Source organism: Kryptolebias marmoratus, linkage group LG15 (assembly GCF_001649575.2).
Source record: "Kryptolebias marmoratus isolate JLee-2015 linkage group LG15, ASM164957v2, whole genome shotgun sequence".
NCBI classification, from domain to species: Eukaryota; Metazoa; Chordata; class Actinopteri; order Cyprinodontiformes; family Rivulidae; genus Kryptolebias; species Kryptolebias marmoratus.
The window spans coordinates 12,392,903-12,415,310 of NC_051444.1; the positions used below are offsets into that span (position 1 = coordinate 12,392,903).

General features: G+C 36.5%; 1 protein-coding gene across 1 annotated transcript in view; it reads right to left on the reverse strand.

Moving 5' to 3' along the window:
* Positions 1 to 20,606, reverse strand: part of esrrga (estrogen-related receptor gamma a) — a 120,216-nt gene extending 99,610 nt beyond the window's left edge. The window contains exons 1-2 of the mRNA XM_017418784.3: positions 20,556 to 20,606; positions 20,293 to 20,342 (exon numbers count right to left, since the gene is read on the reverse strand). The gene's annotated coding sequence lies outside the window, so the exon portion shown is untranslated. The remainder of the gene's footprint in view (positions 1 to 20,292; positions 20,343 to 20,555) is intronic.
* Between the last annotated feature and the right edge of the window lie 1,802 nt (positions 20,607 to 22,408).

Consider the following 22,408-nt stretch of genomic DNA (forward strand, 5'->3'; position numbering starts at 1 on the left):
GGGGACACTAAAAAACAGCTTTAAAAAAACATTTTCAAACACCTAAACCTTAAAAAATACATGTTACTTAACTACATATTACAATTACTGATATAAGCAATTTCTGATTTCTACTAACTAATAACTAATGAGACAAGAACCATAGTGTGTAGTGTTGTGTCATGGTAAATTTATATGAAGAGTTTTATTAAGATTGCCATTATCACCAGTTCTCTCTTAGAAATAAGTTACATTGCTTTAAAGCAGATTGAAAATGGGACATAGAGTTAGACTGTGAGTTAAGCAGACAGTAGATTTGGGCTCTATGACTTGGTGCAAGGGGATACACACACAAACACACACCCACACACACACCACACAAACACATCGCATGCACACACACTCCAGTTAGAATATCCAGACCTTCCACTAAACAGGATTACCTCTGTCATGGGAGGACTGGTATCCCCTCATCAGAGCATGCACACACACACACACACACACAAAACCCCCCACCCCCACTCAAACACACACACACACACCATCATAATGGTTCACTGGGCAACCTGATAAGAATGTGTGTAAATTTGTTAGTGCATGGATGTGTGTGTGCGCAGAGAAGTCTCTGATGGCAAGGATTAGAGACTCTTGACTCTTGACAGTCTCTCAGCAAAGAACCAACCAGCATAAAGATTCTCTCTCTCTCTCTCTCGCTCTCTCTTGCTCTGTCCCCCTCTCTCTCTCTCTCTCACTTTCACACACGTGGACATGGACATAACACCAAGTGCTTCTTTGAATTTTATTCTGCTGTTTGCTCTGAGGGATGCACACTGCTGTACCAGTTAGTATTGTTGCCTCACAAAAAGGTCTCTGGTACAAATCTTAGTTTCCCTGGGCCCTTTCTGCATGGAGTTTGGATGTTCTCCTCAAGTGTTTGTGGGTTTTCAGCCAATTGTCAGTTTATTCCCCACAATCCAAAAACATGCCTCTTGACTTTTTCTAAATTCACACTGAGCGTCTCTATTTTGGTCCCGTCATGGACCTATTCAGGGTGTATCCCACCTTTCACATATTGATAGCTGAACAGGATTCAGGCTGCCTGCATCAAATCCAATAAAACTAAACAACTCTAAGTGATTACATCTGCTTACATTTATTATCCATCAAACATAATATTTCTAAAGTCATACAATAATTAAAAAAATTATCAAGGTATGGTGGGTTAAAAAAAAAATCCAAAAAGGATAAGGTGGATCTGAACAGGTGGATGTTCATTACAACTGTCTGAAAAATGTCAGCCATAACTGGGTCTAATTTCCCTTTGTCACAAGCTGCGACCTGGGAACAGTTAGCAGAGCGATGTCTATGGATCTTAAAGGTCAGAAAGGTACATATCATGTCAATAAGTCTGTGATGTATTTAGGGCCAAGACCAATTGAAGCTTTAAAGGTGAGAAGTAAGATTTTAAAATCAATACAGAACCTAAAAGGGAACCAGAGTAGTGAGGCAAGTACTAGGGTAATGTTTTTATATCTTTTCATTTTGGTAATGAGTCTAACCTGAGTGTTTAACCAACTAGAAGCAGTGGGAGGAGTCCCAGAGTTCACAGGACTCCAACTGATGTGTAAAATGTATTACAGTGGTCAAAGACAAAATAGATAAAAGCATGCAATTTTAAAGTTGACATGGTAAAAATAAAAACAACCTCTGCTCAAATTTGAACCCACAACTTTCTTGCTTCATTTTGTTCCTTACTTCCTTCATCGAGAAAACTTTCTAGTCCAAAAAAAGTTGATTTAGTTCAGTCAAAATGCTCATATGTTCAAACAACAGGGAGAAACTTCCTTCTTACTACTGTTAGTTTTATGTTTGTAAATGCCATCTGTTGTTCTCCAGTGAAGTCCTCCACATTATCTTCGCTGAGCTGTTACTGACACATTTATAAATCTACAAGAGCACAAGTGCAGACAAACACACGCCAACAAACACTCAACTTTAAAATAAACCTGGTTTAAAAGGAATGAAAAGAATGGTTTAGACCAGAAACAGAAAATGACATAAAAAAAACTTAGTTTCTTTCTAAAGATAAACAAGATCTTTGCCTTTTTCATAAAAACTGTATGGTTGTGTTTTGTGCAATCTGAATGTCTCTTTCTTTTTTATTGCCATGTTTTGTATAATGTTGCAGTTCAGTTGTGTCAGTTTAATATATTTATCTGGCCACAGGTAATCTAAATGGTACACAGAAAATTAGATAAAGAAAACTGTAATGGGTGGAAATACAGAACTGGGAATATTATTTAGGAGTGAGAGGGAGCAGACAAGATGAATGCTGGAGAAAAAGAGAGGCAGCACTTAACCCCTGGTTAGTAGGGTTAGGCCCCCATGGGAGTGGGGGAAGAAGGTGTGTGTGCATAAACACATGTATGTACAGAACTACACAATATACACACTACAACGACAGGTACACATACAAGAAAGAAACGGACAAAAGTCAGTTTCACACCTATTGTGCATCTAAATACAGACACCTTTTGCAATTTGAATTTTTAGGCATGTAACCATTTTATAACACTTCTTCCAAATTGCTGGGTATTTAAGTAACTTACAAACAAATTCTGGGCTATAATTTTTTCCCCAGAACATTTCTTTTTAATGATGATACACAATAAAAGAAAGATAGTCAGAGGAAACACTAATATAGTAACGGAAAAATAAGATAGACAAAAAAAAATATCCAGATAGAATGAATAACAGATAGATATACAGAGAGCAACAAAAAAAAGGAGCAAGTGAGTGCAACTCAGAGACAGAGCATCAATTATTTAGAGAAGGTAACGTGAAGCTTCCTTGGATCAGGCTAACTGCTGGCTCTTCCCAAGAGAATAGAGAGAATGAATTAGAGTGAATTTATTAGAGGCTTTGTGTGTGTGTAAGTGTGTGTGCGTGTGTGTGTGTGAGTGTGAAAGTGCCAGTACAGTCCAGGCAGCCACCTTGGTTTCTGTTGTAGTGTGATTGCATAGCCAGCCATATGCACACACACACACACACACACACACACTTAAACACACACTCACAAACACTCATCCTGAGAATCTCAAGCCTGTTTCCAGGTTCATTAATAAAACAGCAGCTCTTTATATGTGCTCTTCCCCTCGCTGTCTTGCCTTTCATCCTCTGTTTGTTCACACACACTGTGGGATTTTACTGTGGGAGTGTGCGTGTGTGTGTAAACTCCAACTGGGATTTAGGGATGGCCCGACTGTTTGTTCATCAGTCAGACAATAGTTGACCCTGCTGCGGTACATATAAAAATCTGATCCTTTTTTCATCACGGGCAAAAAGAAACACCACTCAGTTCAAGCCTTTCAGGTTTTCTGCAGGTAAATACTTGCAGTTGATTCTGACCTTTAATTTACTTTTCAATTCTATACATTTAAAATCAGATTTATTAGCATATTTTTAAGGAATTAATTTGTTGTGGATTTAACTAAATTGTTGAAGATTTTTGCAAATCAACTTAAATTTTAAGAATTATTGAAAAAAGGCACTGAAAATCAATATTTTAAAGTATATTGTAATATTTTTATTGTTTTAATAAGCTCAGCAGATCCGATTTAATTAAAGATTAATTAAAGATTGTTCTATCCATTCATTACTGAAAAGTTCATGTCATTGACTTTTTGTTATATTAAGAGAAACAGTTCCTTTCGACTCCCTAATAGGTTTTCAGAGATATGTAAAAGTTTGAAAACTCATGGTCAAAACGTAAGGTCTGAAGAGGTCTTAAACTTTGATCAGCTTGTTAGTGGATGTCTGCTATCACACATTTTACCAAACTTACAAACACTGGCACCTCAAACCTTATCATAAGCCATGGGCTTATCTAGGTAGATCTCGCTGAAATTATGTCTCAAGACCAGGTGCAGGAGAGCATCTTGGGAAGTGTAAATTGGCAGGAAAAGCCTATTTGATAAGTACTAAGAGCATAGCAGTATGATTGCCTTCACACTGTGGGAGGTTTTCCAAATTCACCACAATAGAAAGAAGTTCTAATAGATTGTAAAAAATATGGAAGAGTCTTAATATAGTGGGGAGCAGGCCAAACCAAGACAAACAATCCAGGTCATGCCAACCATTTACACTACCATCTGAATGTATTTGAAAGTCTTTTAACCTAAACAATAAAATATTGAATTGAGTGTTGTCATGCTATACAGAAAAGTACCTTTGCTTTTTTTTTGTTTGTTTGTGGGGGGGGGGACACATGTAAATCTAGAATTACTTCTGTAATAGGAAAGGCCTTTTTTCCACCAGTGTCCTTCTCAGATTCCTTCTGCTGAATCCTCATTTGCTTGTTTTGAATCCCATTTTTTCTCTTTCCCTCCGTTTCTGATCATCATCTCCTCCATCTCTATAAAGCAAATTTCTTATCCTTTGCTTGTTTATTCTCCCTCTGTTTCAATGTTTTGTGAGTCTAATTGTGTTTCAAGCACCAGCTGAATACTAAATATAAAACTGTAAGTAATGTATGTGAGGCTCACATACAGTTGTGTAAGCTTATGTGTGTGTGTGTGTGCTTTGGTGCAAGTGTGAATTAGTGATTGTCTTAAGTCTGTGAATACATATGCTGACTCAGTGATTCTGTCTCCAACTCGGAAGCTGCATCTTATCTGCACCTCTGTGACGTGTCTGTGTGCAAATGTGTGTGTAGAAGTGTGTGTACATGTGGTATCTGGAATAGGGATCTAAACAGTTTTCCAAATTAGAGAAAGGAAACGTCAGAATGCTATTGTAAGAGATCCACTTCCTGTCTGATAAGCAGAAATCTCTCTCTCTCTCTCTCTTTCTTCCTCCAACATACAGACACACTCCGACACTTTCATGCACGCACGCACACAGATTCTGACAAGCAAAATTTGCTTTTTGCTCCTTTCAACTCTTTTCTTTCTATCTTTTTGCCTTCACCTTCCATCATTCCTTGTTTCTCTCTTTCCCTAATAGGCACAGAGAACAATTGTTGAGAGCGAGCTGGAAAGTGCCAACAAACAGGGAGAGAAGAACAAGAAAAAAGGAGTGAATGATTGAAAGAATAAGCAAAAGATTACAAAATAGTGAAGTAGGTTTGGACCCTTTGATATCCATAATTATCAATAAAAATGATCTAAATAAAAAGACACACAGATGTGATTAGAACCAATACTTTTAAGAGATGTTAAGCAACTAGAAGGACTGCTTAAGAGCTTTTTAAAATCCATTTATTGTTTTTAGGTTATTTGTTAATGTCTAAATGTTTTTATTATTTTTTATATAATCTATGAAATAAATTGTACATTAAGATTTGATCTCTGCTACTGGTGATTGATTTCTGAGACTCTTTTGTAGACTTTATATGTGTTTGTACAACACAACAAACTGCCCTTTGGGGACATACAAATAAAGCTGATTTTGAAATAATTTAATATTTTCTCTGGTCCTGCATTTTCAAAGAAGATCATTACCATTGTTTAAGATTTCAAAATCAGTTGAAGTCATACCTGAAATATGATTTATGTGGTATTTTGTTGCACTGGAATTGATGATTCTAAATAAAAACTGATTTCTGAGTCAGCTTTGTATTCCACAGAAACATTAAATAAATAAGCTTGAACTGTAATCAGGAGCTTCCAAGAATTTATTTATCCAGGAGCAGCTGATGTTACCTGACAGTGAGATTTCTCATTTTAAGAAGTGAATGTGATGATCAGCAACACTAAAATGAGAAGCAACCATAATGTTTTTAATAATCTTTAATAACAGAGAATCCAGAGGCAAGGTCAAGGTCACAGTGGAGGTTTCTTTTTTTATATAAATCTGTATGTAGTAAACCTCCGGAACTAGCTTTTTTCTTATATTAAGATACTTTTAATTTTCTGCTGTATAAACCTATGTTGTGAAATAGATTGGGGACTCTCAGGTAAAAACTAAATGTTATATATATATAGCTCTCATGGATGAGAGCTATATATATATATATATATATATATATATATATATATATATATATATATATAGAGGCATACAGGATCTACTGTGCTATTATTGCATTAGATATCTGACTGTAAGCCTTTATGCAAATAATGACTGTCTAATTTAAAAGAATGTGTTTTATCAAATAGAAAACCCTAACAATAATCAGAGCATTAAGTTTTTGTGAGCATAGTTATGAGCTTTGCACGAGCAAATCTGCAGGGATTGTATGTATGTGTGTGTGTGTGTGTGTGTGTGTATGTGTGTGTTGGGAGGGGTAGGGGGTTGCACGAGTTCGCCTGTGGGTCACAGTAGGCCCATCTGTTGTGAACTAAACCAAATCAAACAAACCACTAAGACAACTCTTCCACAAAACTGACATCTGCAGACACTTCCTTTTTCTTTCTCTTATTATTATACACCCAATATAGTCCATACCTCACATGTGAAGTCTCTGGTTGTGTATGCCTTTCATACAAGCATGTTATTCTATTCTCATAAGTTTCTATTCACCTCTGCCTGTAAAAGTGATAACTATTCAGGAGGTTGGGAGACCTTGCTCATATTCAGAATCATTCACACATTATCTACTGGATATATGGAAACAAATCTTACATTAAATCTGAGGCCTCTTCCAAGAAAGTGATGTTTAGTGACTACTCCACTAATATTAAATATTATTTTTGTTTTCTTTTCACAAGATTACTTATTTAATCCACGCTGAAAATGTGTCACTCACTGGAGGAACATTTGGTTTCCTGTTAACACAGGTAGGCCTGATTTCATCCTCTATCTGAGAAAAAAAAGTGTTTTACCCAGCCGAAGGCACAGTGGGCAACGATTCAGACAGTAAACAAAGTGGCTTAAGCTTGATAAAATCATCTTTACTGGAATTACACCACAGTTAATGCAAGCAAAATACATCTATGCACATATTGATGCTTTCTAAATTAAGCAGAAGTGATTCTTACAGTGATTATTTTAACAATAAGCCACCTATAATGTGTATATATACAGATATAATATATTTTTCTTTCAGTGCTTTTTGGTGCTGCTTAGCATTGTCTTATATTTCCTGCATGTGCAAAAGTAAAAATAAATGTCTCCTACTTTTTATAAAGTTCAAACAAACATTTGAGTGTGAAGTGCAAAAAAAAAACTTTGAGTGGAGAGCAGAAATGAGAAAAGAACTGAAGTATGTAGACTTTTTTGTCTGTGTTTGTGTTCTATACCCTGAGACTGGTAGAGATATGAATATGTATAAGGCAAAGCGCTACACTCAGGTGACATACGTGACTTGTGTTGCTGCGGTGAACAACTGCACAAGACAAATGTTTTCTCCCTGTCTGTTTCTTTCAGGAACAAGGGAATGAGAGGGAGAAAAGAACAGTAGTCTCAGGGGAACACGTTTTTAGTCTGTGGACGAAAATCAAACACACTAATGATGCAGAAATGCATGCAAGAAAGCACAATGCTATGGTAGCTCATACACAAGTAGCAAATATATACCCTCCACAAACAGACAGACAGAGGCACACACACACACACAATTAATCTCAGAAAGAAGTTTCTCTTGACAAATCAGATTTTAGTGAAATGCCAAGCACATTTTGCTCTCCTTACCACCTCAGTTAGAATTTATTAACTTGCTGAGGAGCTATATTTGTAGAACACATTCAGTATTACAACTTTTTAAAACATAGTTTGAAAGTTACTCACATTATCTTGATCCATTCAACGTGCATTTTGAAACATGCTCTTAAAGTCAGAATTTCTTCTCTATTTTTTTGCATCATTGCAGTGCAAGAAGACATAATAACTGCATCTAGTATTTTGACTCAAACCAACAAAATGACAACAGCTAGGATACATTTCCAGCCAATGGTTGATGATTAGGAGGTTAGAGAGACATTTGACACAAATTACGCTCTTTAGCTCAATTATAACTAAAGTGAAAAAGTCTGAATGTGACTTTAGGGCTTAAAATGAAAAAAAGTAGAAAACTGCAGCAAAGTGTATTTTGAGGGAGGAAAAAAAACTGACAATAGATATTACATCCTGTTTTCTGTTGATGCTCTGTATGAATAAAGTAAGAATAGATGAATTAAAACACAAATTTTCTATTATCTATGTAAACATATAAAAATGTATTAAAATTAAAAAGAAAAAAAATATGCATACTTTTTTTAATGACTTACATTTTGGCAGAATCACATGGTAGGATGAATTTGTTACCACTGTTGTTTGGAAATAGCAGCTGTTGAACATATTACTGACAAGACAAAATAAGGGACTACATTTACAACTGTGAAACTAGAGATGGACAATTGAAAAATATAGGGGTTACAGTAAAAAAGTGGTGCTGTGAGGATGACGCAAAGGAAGCAAAAGAAAACAGAAGAGGCGGCAGTACAGAGGGGATTTAGAAAGAGGGATACAGAGTAAGAGGTGAGGGAAGACGAGACAGGTGAGACAGGGTCAGACGGTTGGAGGAAGCTAATGTCTTTATTTCCTGGAGAGGTGGGACCTTGCATTTACCCTTGAGGTCATCGGTCACAGACAGGGTCACTGGGAGTGCTGTGGGGGGGTGGGGGTGGGGTATCTCAGTACAGAGGAAGCAAGTGAATATCTATTTAAGAAAAAAAAGTGGAGTGATAAAGAACAAGAGACAAAATACTGGGAGAAAAGAGAGGAAAAGAAAGAAATGGAAGCCCTAGATTCAGTCAAGGGGTGAAAAGGTTGAGAGGGTGAGAAGGTAAGAATACCTGAGGGAGAGGAAGGGGACATACACACACAAACGTACACACACACACACATGAAATAGTTGTAGATGTGACGATGAGTTCTGAGTAACATTGTCTTTTAATTTTTAATGGATGGTTTATGAAGCAAAGATGTTTTTTTTTTAAAAACATGAATTAAATAAAGTTATATGTATTTTTTTATTGTGAACAAAAACACTATCACTTTTTTAACTTTTTTGGAGAAAAACGTCAGTACTGCTGAAGCTGCTACAAAAAAAAAAAAAAAGCTCTAAATATAAAAAAATTATCTTTAAACAACTTTCCTGAACATGTAGGTTTTATGCTAACTTGTACAGAATCAAACATGATCATTTCCAATGACAATAAAACCTTTTTTAATTACTTAAAATGTTTTTATTTATGTATAAATACAAACCTTCATAATAATTTCATTTGCAGAAACACTGTTGTGTAGTGGTAAGTAGTATATAATTTTTAAAAGAGTGAATTACAGACACACTGAGAGTCAACTGTCTGCCTTCCAAAAATAGCCAGATATGAGTAATTAAAAGGTGTAGCAAATGGCTTCTACACACAAACACACCAATATGTATTTGTAAGACAGTTTATCAAGTAACAGAATCTTATAATTATCCTATTAATCTATTGTCTTACGCGTCTACATTTTTGTAAGACTTTGCAGGATTTGTTTTTAATTTTTTATGAAAGTTAAACATTTAAATATAAAAAGATACAAAGATACAAATTGGCCTCAACTGATGACTTTTCATTGTGGTCTAATTTCAGTTATTTCTGCCACTGCCTACCTCTGAATGAGTGTTACAAGAGGAGGATAAATTTATCTCCTTAGCCATTGGAGGCTGCCCCAGCAATGTCATTGTGTCCTTAAACTCAGCCTCATCAGTCAAATACAGAAAATAGGACTGTGGCCTGTTGTCCACCAACGATCACATTCTCTATAAAAGGATCCACTTCTAAGTAGTAGAGACAACTTTAACTTTTTTTTTCTGAAAGCTGGTGTTGCTAGTTTTATCCATAAGTCATTTTTCAGTTTTTACTGATGTAATGACTGTAATTGGTCATTTCGAAAACATAATATCTAACAGGAAAATAAATTCTCCAGAATATCACTCAGTCATTCACAAAGATTTCAAAGCTGAAACATTTTCTTTCGAAATTTTTGCGATGCAATTACAAAATATTATATAATGTCTAATTGCATTTTTTTCTACGTACAGTAAATCCTACTAGATGGATTGCAATTGTATAACAGAGTGACTAATCAAATTAATAAATAACATGAAATTTGCATTTAGCTGTCAAGTTTCTGTGGTTCTTTGAAGGATGACTCTGCAGGCTATAAATGCAGTTCTGGTTTGGGCTTTTCTTGAAACCCATATTTCAATCTTGTTCAAGAGTTATTCTTGTTCCTGGTCTGAGTATTGGACATCTGTTTGACAGAATGTGATTCAGTCAGCTATAAATATGAATGGCCTTTCTACTCGGCCAGCCACGCGGATTAGCAACTCTTCCTGCTTTCCACTTGGCTCAAAACACACTGCAGCTTTCTCTCACTCTCACCAACACACACACAGATTACCACTATTCTCTATGCAACCTGCACATGGTTTCACACCGCATGAAAGACACTAAGAGTGACAGTGGAATGATAAAACAAAACAATAAAACAAAATTGCTCTCTATTTGAGGCGATCTGTTATTATTAAGGGGAGAATTCACTAGTAGCAAAACACAACTGAAATAATGGGTAAATGGTCCCAGCTACTGTACATGTAAAAGACAAAATGTCTATGGAGAAAAACAAAACAAAACATAAAAATGTATAAAGCAAAGCTCCTGCACGTGTAACTGCAAAGTAAAATCAATGTACCCCCGCTATTTTATTGTTATGTAGCTTATATTTTTATGCTGAGCAGTGTTAGAAGGCTGGCTATAAACTTGGTAAGTCAGCTGAGGTTTCTGGCTCTGACTATGACTGCAAAAGCAGGAATGCTGGCACCAGATGACCGATCAAAATTGGTCATGTGGAGCCACAAGTTTCTCACAACAAAAGCAAACTTTAAACTAAGAAGCATGAGGACTTACAAAAAAATAAATAAATCAGAATGAAAGAATGAAAGTTCATAGGAAGCTAAGAGCCTGGGTTTTCTTTAAAAGCAACTAAACTTTGGCTTTCTGAAGACATTTCACTGCTAACCCGAGGAGATTTCTCTGTTCAAACAGAAAACTGAAAAGTTCCAAGCTTTTAAATTAAAGTGAATTGATAAGTAGATGACACCTGGGTAAAAATCCAAGCTAAGGGAGTAGAAGCTTCATTAGACACATCAGCTCTGTTGATAACAACATCATGCCCATCAGAGAAGACGACAAGAAGCACAAGCTACTTTTTGATCTGTCTGGTGAACATGGAGAGGCTGAAGCCTCAACATTGAAGTTTACAGAAAACAAACTGACACAACCAGTGTCTTCTATTTGACTTTCACCACCCATGGGAGCACAGACATTCTGTCATCAGAACTCTACATCATCAGGTCAAGTATGCCCCCACCAGGATAGAAGGAAAAGACAAGAAACAAAAGCATCAAAAAAGCTTTACAATACTGTGGATAACGTAAGTAAGCTTTTGTCGAGTCAGCTGAACATCGAGAAAACCATTAACAGAACTGAACAGGGATGAAAAGTAGTACAGACACAAAAATATAGTTGCTTGAGTACAGTATGTGAGAATATCAAAATGGATTTCTCCAAACACAACATCCTGGTGCATTTCAAATCAAACAGGATCCTCAAACAGAAGCTGGTCCACCCTAAAGACAGTACAGCCAAACATCCAAACTCAAACTCAGTGGTGTGGCGTACACAGTCTGGTGCAGCAAGGAGTGTTAAGACCTCTACATAGAGGGAACTAAAAAACCTCCTCACAGCTGCGTGGCATACAGGAGAGCCAGCTCTTCAGGACAAAAGTCAGCTGTTCACCTGCAGCTCAAACATACAGATACTCTTCTGAGGACGTGATGTTCACATGTTGGACAGATACGACATGTTTTGAGAAAGGGGTAAAAGAAGCCATTTGCATTAAACAAAAAAAAAGTACCACTGATTGTCAAATACCTGAGTGTGCAAAATTTGTTCTCCGCATTTGACCCATCCCCTGAGGGAGCGGTGAGCAGTAGCGGTGCCGTGCTTGGGAATCATTTGGTCATCTAACCCCCCAATTCCAACCCTTAATGCTGAGTGTCAAGCAGGGTGGCAATGGGTCCCATTTTTACAGTCTTTGGTATGACCCGGCCGGGGATTAAACCCACGACCTCCCAGTTTCAGGGCGGACACTCTACCACTTGGCCACTGATCCGGTAAGTCAACTTTAAACACAGAAAGTTCTCCAGTTTCAATTTCCCAGCAAAGTCAATTAAGTTTTGAATCTAATCACCAGTTTGTACTTTCACACATGTGACCAAACCATATCTCATGCAGACTAGTTTAACCAAACATCTTAATGACCGTCAGGAGTGAGGAAAGAGAGGGTGATTTGCATGTGAGCTGAATCTGTTTTTATGAAGAACATATTGTAATGTTTACACGGGACAACCTTTTTCACAACAGTAAATGATTTTTAAGTTCTAAAAGTTAAATTGGAGTAGGAATTTATAATATTAAAAGTTGGGATATCGTAAACCTTTATTTCCTAAATAAATGTCAATTGTAGGTTGAGTCATGTGTCATCGTGTGCCTCCTGTCATGTTTTTATTTCCATGTCAGTGTCAACACTTAAAGGTTATGAGAAGAGAGATTTATCTGCACATAGATCCTGCATCATGACTACTTATGAAAGCAGCTGTGAGCGTAGTGTGAAGGTTTGTGGAAAAAAAGACCTAATCCTTGTTAGTGTCATCATGATGCCTTCTCTGAGTGTCATATTCAGAGACAACAGAAATGGAAAATTCATGTGACCAGAAAATCTATTTCAAGACAACTGAGATGGCTAAAATGAATGACAAAATAAAAGCACTTAAAAATGTTGAATAAAATTTGGTAAAAATTCAAAACATCCACTTTAATGATGTGATCTGTGTAATTGGTTGGTAAGTCTGCCACACCTGTCAGGAAAAAAGCCACAGTTGACCATCAGAGCCTTGAATTGTTGCTCACACACACCTACACTAACACACACTTTCATTCAAACATACACCACTTACTTTGGTCAGCGTGACCAAGAGACATTTAAAAGGAAGTCAGATTAAATCAAGCCACTCAAATCTTTTTATCCCTGAATGGAAGGTATATTTGTATTCGCCGGTCTTATTAATAGCACGAGAGAAGCAATTGGACACCGAAGAGTGGGGGTGACAAACAGATCCTTTGGTTATTAATAGTATGGAATGGAAAAAAAAAAAAAACAAACTACAGTGTAACCAGTAGACAGATGGTCAAAAACAGGACAGAGAGAAAGGGATGGAGAAAGTCATTGACTCATTAGCAATTTGATAAGAAGTTATAACTGTTTTGGCTCCAAAGGAGAGATGATGGACAGAGCAAAAACCAATAAAAATTGCAGCAAACTGATTGCCATTATGGTCTCCAGCACACTGCTGACAAACATACTAAGGCGAATTATTGCAAGTCAGAAACTAGGAAATCTAGAAAATCTTTGGAGACAGATAATGAATTAAATTGTCTGGTAGTGTTAAAGACTGTGAATTCTGATTTGTGGTTGCACTTACTGCATGTTAATTTACATGCTGGTTTAAACAGATGTTCATAGAGAAAATATCCTTATTGTTAACTATCTTTTCAAGTAGACAGAAGAGCCTGTGCAATTTGTACCATGCAGGCATACAAGCACACAAACACACTTACCTAAGTGTAAAGAGATGAATACTTTGCTGTTTTATCTTTTCTTAACATTCTTGTTTTATTCAAATATCAGATGATTTTGCACTAAGACAAAAGGAGGAGGATGGCTGTGTCACACCATTATCCGCTGTGAGAGTCCCTCTTCTCCGTCTCATTTCATCCCATTACCATTCACCATCCTATGACCTCTGACCTGTGCACTTTATACCTGCATTGGGTGCTCCAAGTTAACTCCCCTCTAAGAAGGCAAGTGTCAGCTCGACTGAAAGGCTCAGTCATAACTGTGCAAGACAACAGTTTTTCTTACAGCATTCTGTGCTTATAACTAGATATAACTAGGACTAGGTTTAGCTCAACAAGGAAGACTCAACATAGGCTTTGTTTTAAAATTATTTTAGCACAGTTTTCTTGCCTTTTACTACTTAGTCCATTACATAATACTTTCAAGAACTTACTTGACTAGTAAAATAAAACTTTTATGCCTATTTGAATGGATACTTGCCTCTATGACAGAACTTTTTAAACATCTGGATACAAATGCAAATTGAATCACAATTTAGAGAATTCAAATGCTTGACAATTAAAACTTTTCCTTACTGTCTTGCTAGATCCTCTTTTCTTTTGGCCACTGTTCTGACAGCCAGACTTTTTACTTCCGCCTGCAGATCAGGCAGCAGTATGCCTGTTGGCACAAGTAATTGTTTCAGAGCATGAAGGTGTTATTCTCACACTGAGTCATCTGAGATGCCAAATAATCTTTAAAAAGTGATTTATCTCCAAAGTGAAATAAATATTTACAGGCTATTTTTTGCCATATTTCGGTTTATGTTTGCTAATAAAATTAAAAGTTACACATAGGGGCATCTTCTGTAGTCAGCAAGAACTAATGAGCATTTCATAGCTACATGACACCTTTGAATGTTTTCACTCGCTCAGATATGACTCATATGGGAGGTTCTATGTCATAAAAGGTAATTTACTAATATGTTGATTAAAAAGCCGCAAAGTCTGCCACAAAATGGCAGATGGTGTCATTAAGTTTTTGACTATGGTACACTAATTTGAGGCAAAGTTACGAAAAATGTCTCTTCCCAATCTGTTGGCACCAGTAATACTACAAAGATGAGTTGTAGACATTTAGTTTTTTGCTGTGGTGAAGCATCACAACTGTCCTTCTCTACCCTACTGAATCCCACACACACACACACACACAAACAGATAAAACTGGTAGCAAATGCACAGTGTTTTTAAGCTCTATGGGAACACTCACCGGCAAGTATGTATGCAGTAAACTGACACTACAACCACACATCCTGTTGATGTTTCTTTACAAGTAGATCACAACACAATTACACCGAGACCAGTTAATTTTTTTTCTTAACCTTGTCCTGCTTTCATCAGTAAAAGCAAGTCCAGATACATAAATTGCAATGTGCATAAAAAACCAAAGACAATCCTTCAACAATCATTGAACAAAGTTGGAATTAAACTGGCTCAACAACATAGGGTTACTACTTTTTGGTAAAAAGTTTGAGGTCACTTCATAGTCCCTTGTTGCTTAGGTGGGTACTTACTGTTCATTAGAATTTGTCTGTCAGGACTTGTTCTTTTATTGGTTTTAATAGTCTGGGCATTTTCACGTGGATGCTGTATACCCTAATTAATTAGAAGTTCTGTTCAGATGCAATATACAAAAATTTCAAAATTTCAATTATGTTTTTTCCCTCAACAGAAAACTACTCTAGCACGCAGTGCTTGGGCTGAAAACTCAAAACAGATCTAGAAACCATTATATCATTGACAAGCAAGCCATGGATTATTGTCATTCTTTTACAAAATAATTAAAATTATATTAAACTTCTTTTTATCATTTATTTATTCAGTCCTGACCCTATCAGGTCCTTCTGTAAATACTTTGAAGGTCAATTCGCCACTGAGTTTCTGCTGCTGATTATTTCATAACCTTAAATCACTCATAGAACATTTTTTGAGTAAGATTTTCTTCTCTAACAAATCTAATATTTTAGAAAGCATTTGCTATACTAACATTAAGATTTTTTTTATAAAGTCACTATTATTCTGAGAAAATAGATGATCATGAGATGGAAGAATATGTCTGCCTTTGCTAATATTATGAGTCACACCAGTCAATGTCCTATCTTTAGTAATTCCATGAATACAGTGCTGAGGGGCAAAACATGCTGTCCTCCTGCTAATGAAGCTTTCAGCCTTGCACCACAACCACACAATGACAGCTGGCAGGGGAGGGGCAGGAACTACATGCCATGAAATAAGAGGGGGTAAAAATTGATTAGCAATTTTCATTTGCGCTAAGCTAAACAAAAGGAGGCTGCTGCCCTACTCTGAATATCATCACGGGGTGGAGGAGGAGGGGGTGGGGCTGGGCAGTGTTGACGATGCTCGGCTGGGATGGGAAGTGATGTTTCAGCGCTCAAGGCACCTATTGTTTAGTTAGAGAGGATGTGAGTGTGTTGGAGGGGGAGCAAACGGGGACTGGGGCTGGTAGGCAAGAGAACTGGGGATGAAGACAGAGCCTAGAGAAACATTAGAGAGGTCGAGGGCAGTAGGTGAGAAATGTGGAGAAAGTGTGGGGTAAAAAAGAGGTGGAGGGAAAATAGGATTTGAGGAAGACAAGGAATGAAGTGGTGACAAAGTAATCAGAAAGAGGTATAAAAGAACAGAAAAAAGGAAGGGAGTGCAGCAGAAGGAGGTTTAGGGCAGCGGGAAATGAAGGGATTGATAAATAAAGTGTAAAGGGAAATAGTATTGGAAATGGGGTGGGGATGTCTGGCAAGGCAGAGGGGGAGAATGGGTAGAGGGCTATTGTCCAGGAGTTCATGACCAATTCTGAAAATTAAAACTGGACTAGGACGGAGGCACAATGCTTTCTGAAAAACAAAAGCAAAGTGTCAGGAGGTAAAAAATGACACCCCCATCAAGGTATTAAAGCCACTGAACAATTTGCCAACATATACAACAACAACAACAAAAACCTGCAGTAGTTGTGCAGACATGTTGTCGCATGGCCAGCTTTTTTTGGCCTGTTCGGTAAGCTAGAACAACGCACACACAAACACATGAGCACACAAACACACAAAGCATTAAATGCAAAAGCATTGAAAAACAGCAGCTGGTAAGTGAGTGAGAAAAAATATCAACAACTTTTAACCAAAACACTGTACACAACTCTAAATTTAATTTTCTGCAAGATTAAGCACAGTAATGACTAGCTTTATAAAAACCCATAACTAATGGCTTCCAATGAGCCAATCTATAGGCATTGATCTGCTCAGTATCTCATAGACTCAGTGCAGAGGCTTTAAATAAAAGGAGGTTAGAAGACAAGAAGGAAAAAGATGATTTTTGCCCATCTCCATTTATAAAAAAGAGGTGAAAGTGAAGAAAGAATGAGCAGATGGTAAAAGAAAGGCAAATGAAAGTTACAGAAGATTGGAAGTAAAAGGGTGACAAGGATTTATGGAAAGCAATGACAAAAAGTCAGAGAACAGAAGGCAAGACGTTACCTTTTTTGTTGTTTAAAAAGTTACGTCATTAGTTGTGAAGCTGAAACTGGATATTGACATTCTTTAGAGTGTAGGGTTTGTGCTCACTAAATAAACAAAGAAAATTCACACATGAACTGTTCTAAGTCAGCTAAAACAGCTATAAATGGCTCTCCTTGTATAAGAAAACGGGTTTTAAAAATGTTAACAGTACCATTGTTGCTTAGTAGCCTTAAATGGTTCGGGTCATAGCTCATATCAGTGACTAAAGTTAACTGAAGCCTTAAGTATTTTTTTTATTTATGTTTACATTTTTTTCTTCTTTTGAGTTCATAAATTCAATACCACTGATGAGGGCCTGGAGTACATAGTTCTCCAAGGTTTTATATGATTAATTGGAATGCCTTAATGCCAAAATGTATCAATAAATAAATTAACTACTAGTGATGTCAGAACTGAGATGAGTGCATACGGTTTTTAGATCTTGCATCCCCAATAATTTTATACAGGGACTGGATGAGTTTTGAGAGATGAGCCAAGTTTGAACTATAAATGCCCTGAGGGAAAGATTTTCAAATGTTGGGAGCTATTATCCAAGTTTAAAAGATTTTCTAAATCACCCACCACCCACCCTTTCTCTCCCTGTGTCTTGAAGACTATACATTTCATCATGGTTTGCAGGGAGACAGTTTAGGATGGCATAACAGTCCCAGCACATGAACACATTTTTGTAGTTTTGTACTAAGCCCTCAAATTCTGGATTTGACAGCTTGTTAAAAGCTGAGTTATTATCCAGTAAAATCCTGTTCACACAAGAGTCACACAACTAAAGTTGGTGCTATTCAAGTCTTTACAGTATGTTGAAGTAAAAATCAGGTTTCTGCTATAGTCCTGTAATAAAAATATGTAGTGAGTTTAGGAAGAAATATTGTCTTTGGTGTAGTTTGAATAAAAACAAAACAACAAACAAATATATATATATATATTTTAGTCCAATTAGCTTTAGACTTTTTTTCTTTGGTAATCCAACACTTGATGACTTTTCAGTGGCTCACTGACTGAGAACTAAAGGTGGAAGCATGTGAAAAAGAGGAGGATGGAGTGAAATAAAACAATCCTTTGCTGAAAATGCACTGAAGCTTAAATCCAGAGAGGGCTGCTTGTGTTAATCCCCATGGATTAAACTTCTAAATACTTCTATTCAAGCCAATTAATTCATGCATATATCTGTCTTCGGCTCTTTTCATGTCATTTAAGACGTCGGAGGGTGACTTCCTGGGAAACAAGAAGGATGGATATGTATCTACATTAATGCATGCAGAGCGCTTTCTTCAGCACCATGCAGCTGTACATCCTGATGCATGGTGTGCACACACATGTGCACACACACACACACATACACACATTGACATGCAACAATGCAGAGGTGTACCTTGATATTTTAAGCAAGAAAGGGCGGTGGGGGTGTGAGGGTTGAGAGGGGCCTTCAAAAGTTGACTGACATATTCTGACATCTGAATACTAATCATGAGATCAACCTCTGGCTAAATCTACACAATCTCGCTGGGGCTCCAGGCTAGCAGGAGCATAAAAAGGATTAACAGTGAATACAGAAAGCTTGTAGAGAGCAGAGAGACACCAGTGGATGGATTCAATAAAGGAAGGTTGAGAGGAAGAAGAAACAAAGGTGCCGAAGAGGTCCATGAACGGATGCAAGACCTGACCTAAAACTGACAAGGGGGAAACAGGAACAAAACAAAACAAATTCTAAAGAAAAAGGTTGCCCAAAAACTGACACTTAATTTGATGTGTCTCACTGTTTAACAAATGAGCTTTAAAAAGAACAGAGGCAATGCATTCTGGTAACTTTAGAACCTTCAAAAGGAACAACAAAAAATAATTAAAAACAACAGAAACAATCTTCTTTCCTTACTAACACCAAATATTAAAACTCTTTTCTGCATAAATTTATTTCTTGTATGTAGTGATGTCAGAAATATTTTGGTGTCTCAATGACATCATCATGGCCTACAGTGACCTGCAGACTGTAGTGCTTTAAATGCCTGAAGTCTCCAGTTACCACTATATCTATCTATATATATAGACACATATAGATTGATAGATCTATATATATATATATATATATATATATATATATATATATATATAAACATATATAGATAGATGTAGATCCTCACTATGTATATATATATATATTTGTGTGTGTGTTTGTGTGTGTGTGTGTCTGTGAGCATTGTTGTTGCTGTCTCTTTATCCAAGTGCTTGTGTGTGTATTCATACATACAAACAAGTAGCAGAAACTACAGCAGAGTATTAATACGAACTTACATTAGGTGCAAACGCTTCCAAATAAACAGGAGTCCAGGCCTGAGTGTACGATCAAATTATAATCTACAGAAAGGTTCATAATGAAGTCCTTTTTTTTTCCAAATTAGCAACAGTAGAGAAATTGGACTCTACAACATTGCACAAATAAAAATGTAAAATTTGTGGTAAGCTAAGCAATAAAGTCCATGTTGTTTGCTACATTTATTAAATATTGCGACAGCACACACAACTATCAAAACCAATGATCTAAAAAGATTATAGCAGAAGCAGTTCTGTTGCAGGGACTCGTCTGACTGGATTGGTCATCTGACTACATTCTGGGTCTTCCTGGCACTGACTCAATCATTCATAAGTTAACATATTAAAGAGCTACTCAGAATGGTAACTGAATGATAAAATGTGAAGAAAATACTTAAAGAAGTGTTAATTATACCAGCATATTGACTTGGACATGCAGGTTAATTATATAATTTTAGTGACATGTAATCTGTTATCAAGTTCATTAAAATTGTAGCAATGAATATTTAAATATACTGCCACTGCGTTTAAAAGGATCATACAAAACCAGAAGGATTCTCACAACCTTTAAGTATTTTTAGGCCCTATTTTTCATATTTGTATCACATTTTAGAAAAGCAATATATAAAATTATGTACAGTAATACCAAAATTGGAAGAAAGAATTAGTAAACAAACTCTATCATCATCATGCAGACAATGATCTCCCACATATCCTTACAGGTTTACTTTGTTATTTTAAGTAGTTTAAGTTAGCAGCACAGCTCCTCTTACCTGGTCTTCTCCTCAGGTAACTGTTGTAAGGTGTACTCAGTCTCCAGACACTGTAACACATAAAGAAAAGAAATGTTTTGTTGCAGAAAAACTATTTTCTCTGACTTATACTGCTACAAGTTTTTTTTTTTTTTTAAAATGGGGCACAAACTAAAAGTAATTTCAGAGCTGACCAGAAGCTCCTGGAAGCTTTAGATCTTACAATATGATATGAATGTAAAATGTGGAGTAAACTAAAGCTTTAAACACCACACGTCTCTTACTTCAAGTCCTCAGCTCTGTCTCTTTTATTCCCACCATTATCTTGTCTTTTTACAGTCGCTGTGACTTTCCTTCACTCTGATATGAGACCATTCCTTCTGATTGGCTGACCAAACCCATGCTCTAACCAGTGACATGCTTTAATTATTGAATGGCTGACCTCAATTGGTTGGTTGGCACAGCCAAAAACACATAGCACCATCCAGCAACACGTTGCTTGTACACACGTTTGACCAACATGTTCACACACTCAGTTCATGCTGGACATTTAGAGTGCTCACCCTGAGAACGTTTTGTAATGTCTAAATATATACAGCAAACACCATGAAATACGCCTGCTACTCCTTTAAGTTCATTCATGCAAAGAGTTAACCTTAAGGAGAAGACACTTGCAAATGTATGCTTTCATACAATGTACAGTCACACAACAAACAACAATAAAAAGAAAAAAAATGTTTTTTTGTCAAAATTTTAATTATATTAGTCCCTTTTTTATTTTAATGTTGTATAGTCTGGTGTATATTATGCTACAACAAATAAATACTTTTATGTTCTAATAACAAAGTCTGTTCAATTCATTTGTAACATTGATGCATAGCAGCTCAAAGTTTATTATGTCTACCTATGATAGTTTTCAAAGTTCAGTTTAAGATATATAGTCTCATAAGGGTTCACTTACACACATAAAAAAGATGAAACAACTTACAATGTGTTGTTTGGGAACATGAATCCAGTCAAATGTCTTTCATAACTGTGTCACAAGAAAGCAAATGATATATACCTTCTGGTATGCTATGCATGCAGTTAGGATGCTTTACTTTCATATCCAAATATATTCTGCTGAGACTGATCAGTGGTCACACTTGTCCTTCTACAAATGATCAAACACAGTAGAAGATACTGGATATACGATACCCAACATATGACGCTACCAGAGCATTTATAGATTAGGATATTTAGAACATTAGATATTATCTCAGCCAGATTCCAGTTCATGTTAAATGTGAGAAGGAAATGTGTTTTACCGAGAATCCCAGCCAGCCTCATGATGTGGAGTGTCTGACACCTAATGCAATAAAATGGCACACGTCTTCAGCAATGGCATTCATCTCAGGAGTGTCCTCAGAAACATGAGTGACATGTTGACTCATTATATTTTGATGAGTGCAACCCAACTGGGCTCCATTGCACACTGTGCGGCTTGTGGCCTATGATTAGTTACAAATAGTTCAGTGGGTCACACCGTTTGGCTCTGATCCTGCGACCTCACAGGGTTCAGACACATGACCCCCAAACCACAAGCTCACCTCCTACACAGAAGCTGAATTCATATTAGTTTAGCAAGTAAACAGGAGAGATCTGTGCTTAGATTGACAGTGCATCAGATAAGACAAAGTAAATAACTTTGTGAGGTAGCTTTTAGCTTCTGTCAAGTGGAATAAAATAAACAGTTTAACAGTTTAAATTGAAGTGTTAAGTTGGCTGAGCTGGTGCTTTTGCTTTTGAGTCATAAAAAGCTGGTGAAGAAATGCCTCAAAACAAGGAAAGAATTTGCTACAACTTTTGTAAAAAATGCAAGATGTATTTGTTGGTGCTGTGTTTTGTTTTACTGTTTTTGCTTGTTTCGTTATGTTTTGTCCTCGTTTTCAACAAATGGGAAAGAGCTGGCGAGGTGGAAGAAACGGATTCACAAACTTTCTGTTTTTAATCACTAAATTCTACAAACTACTCTGTAAGGTAAAGTTGTAAAGAAGTTACTTTTTGCGTGTTTTTATTTGACCGTCATTTATTCTATACTAAATAAATTCAGGTAAAGTGTGGTGAACAGAAAACAATACAGTGGCGTTACAACCAA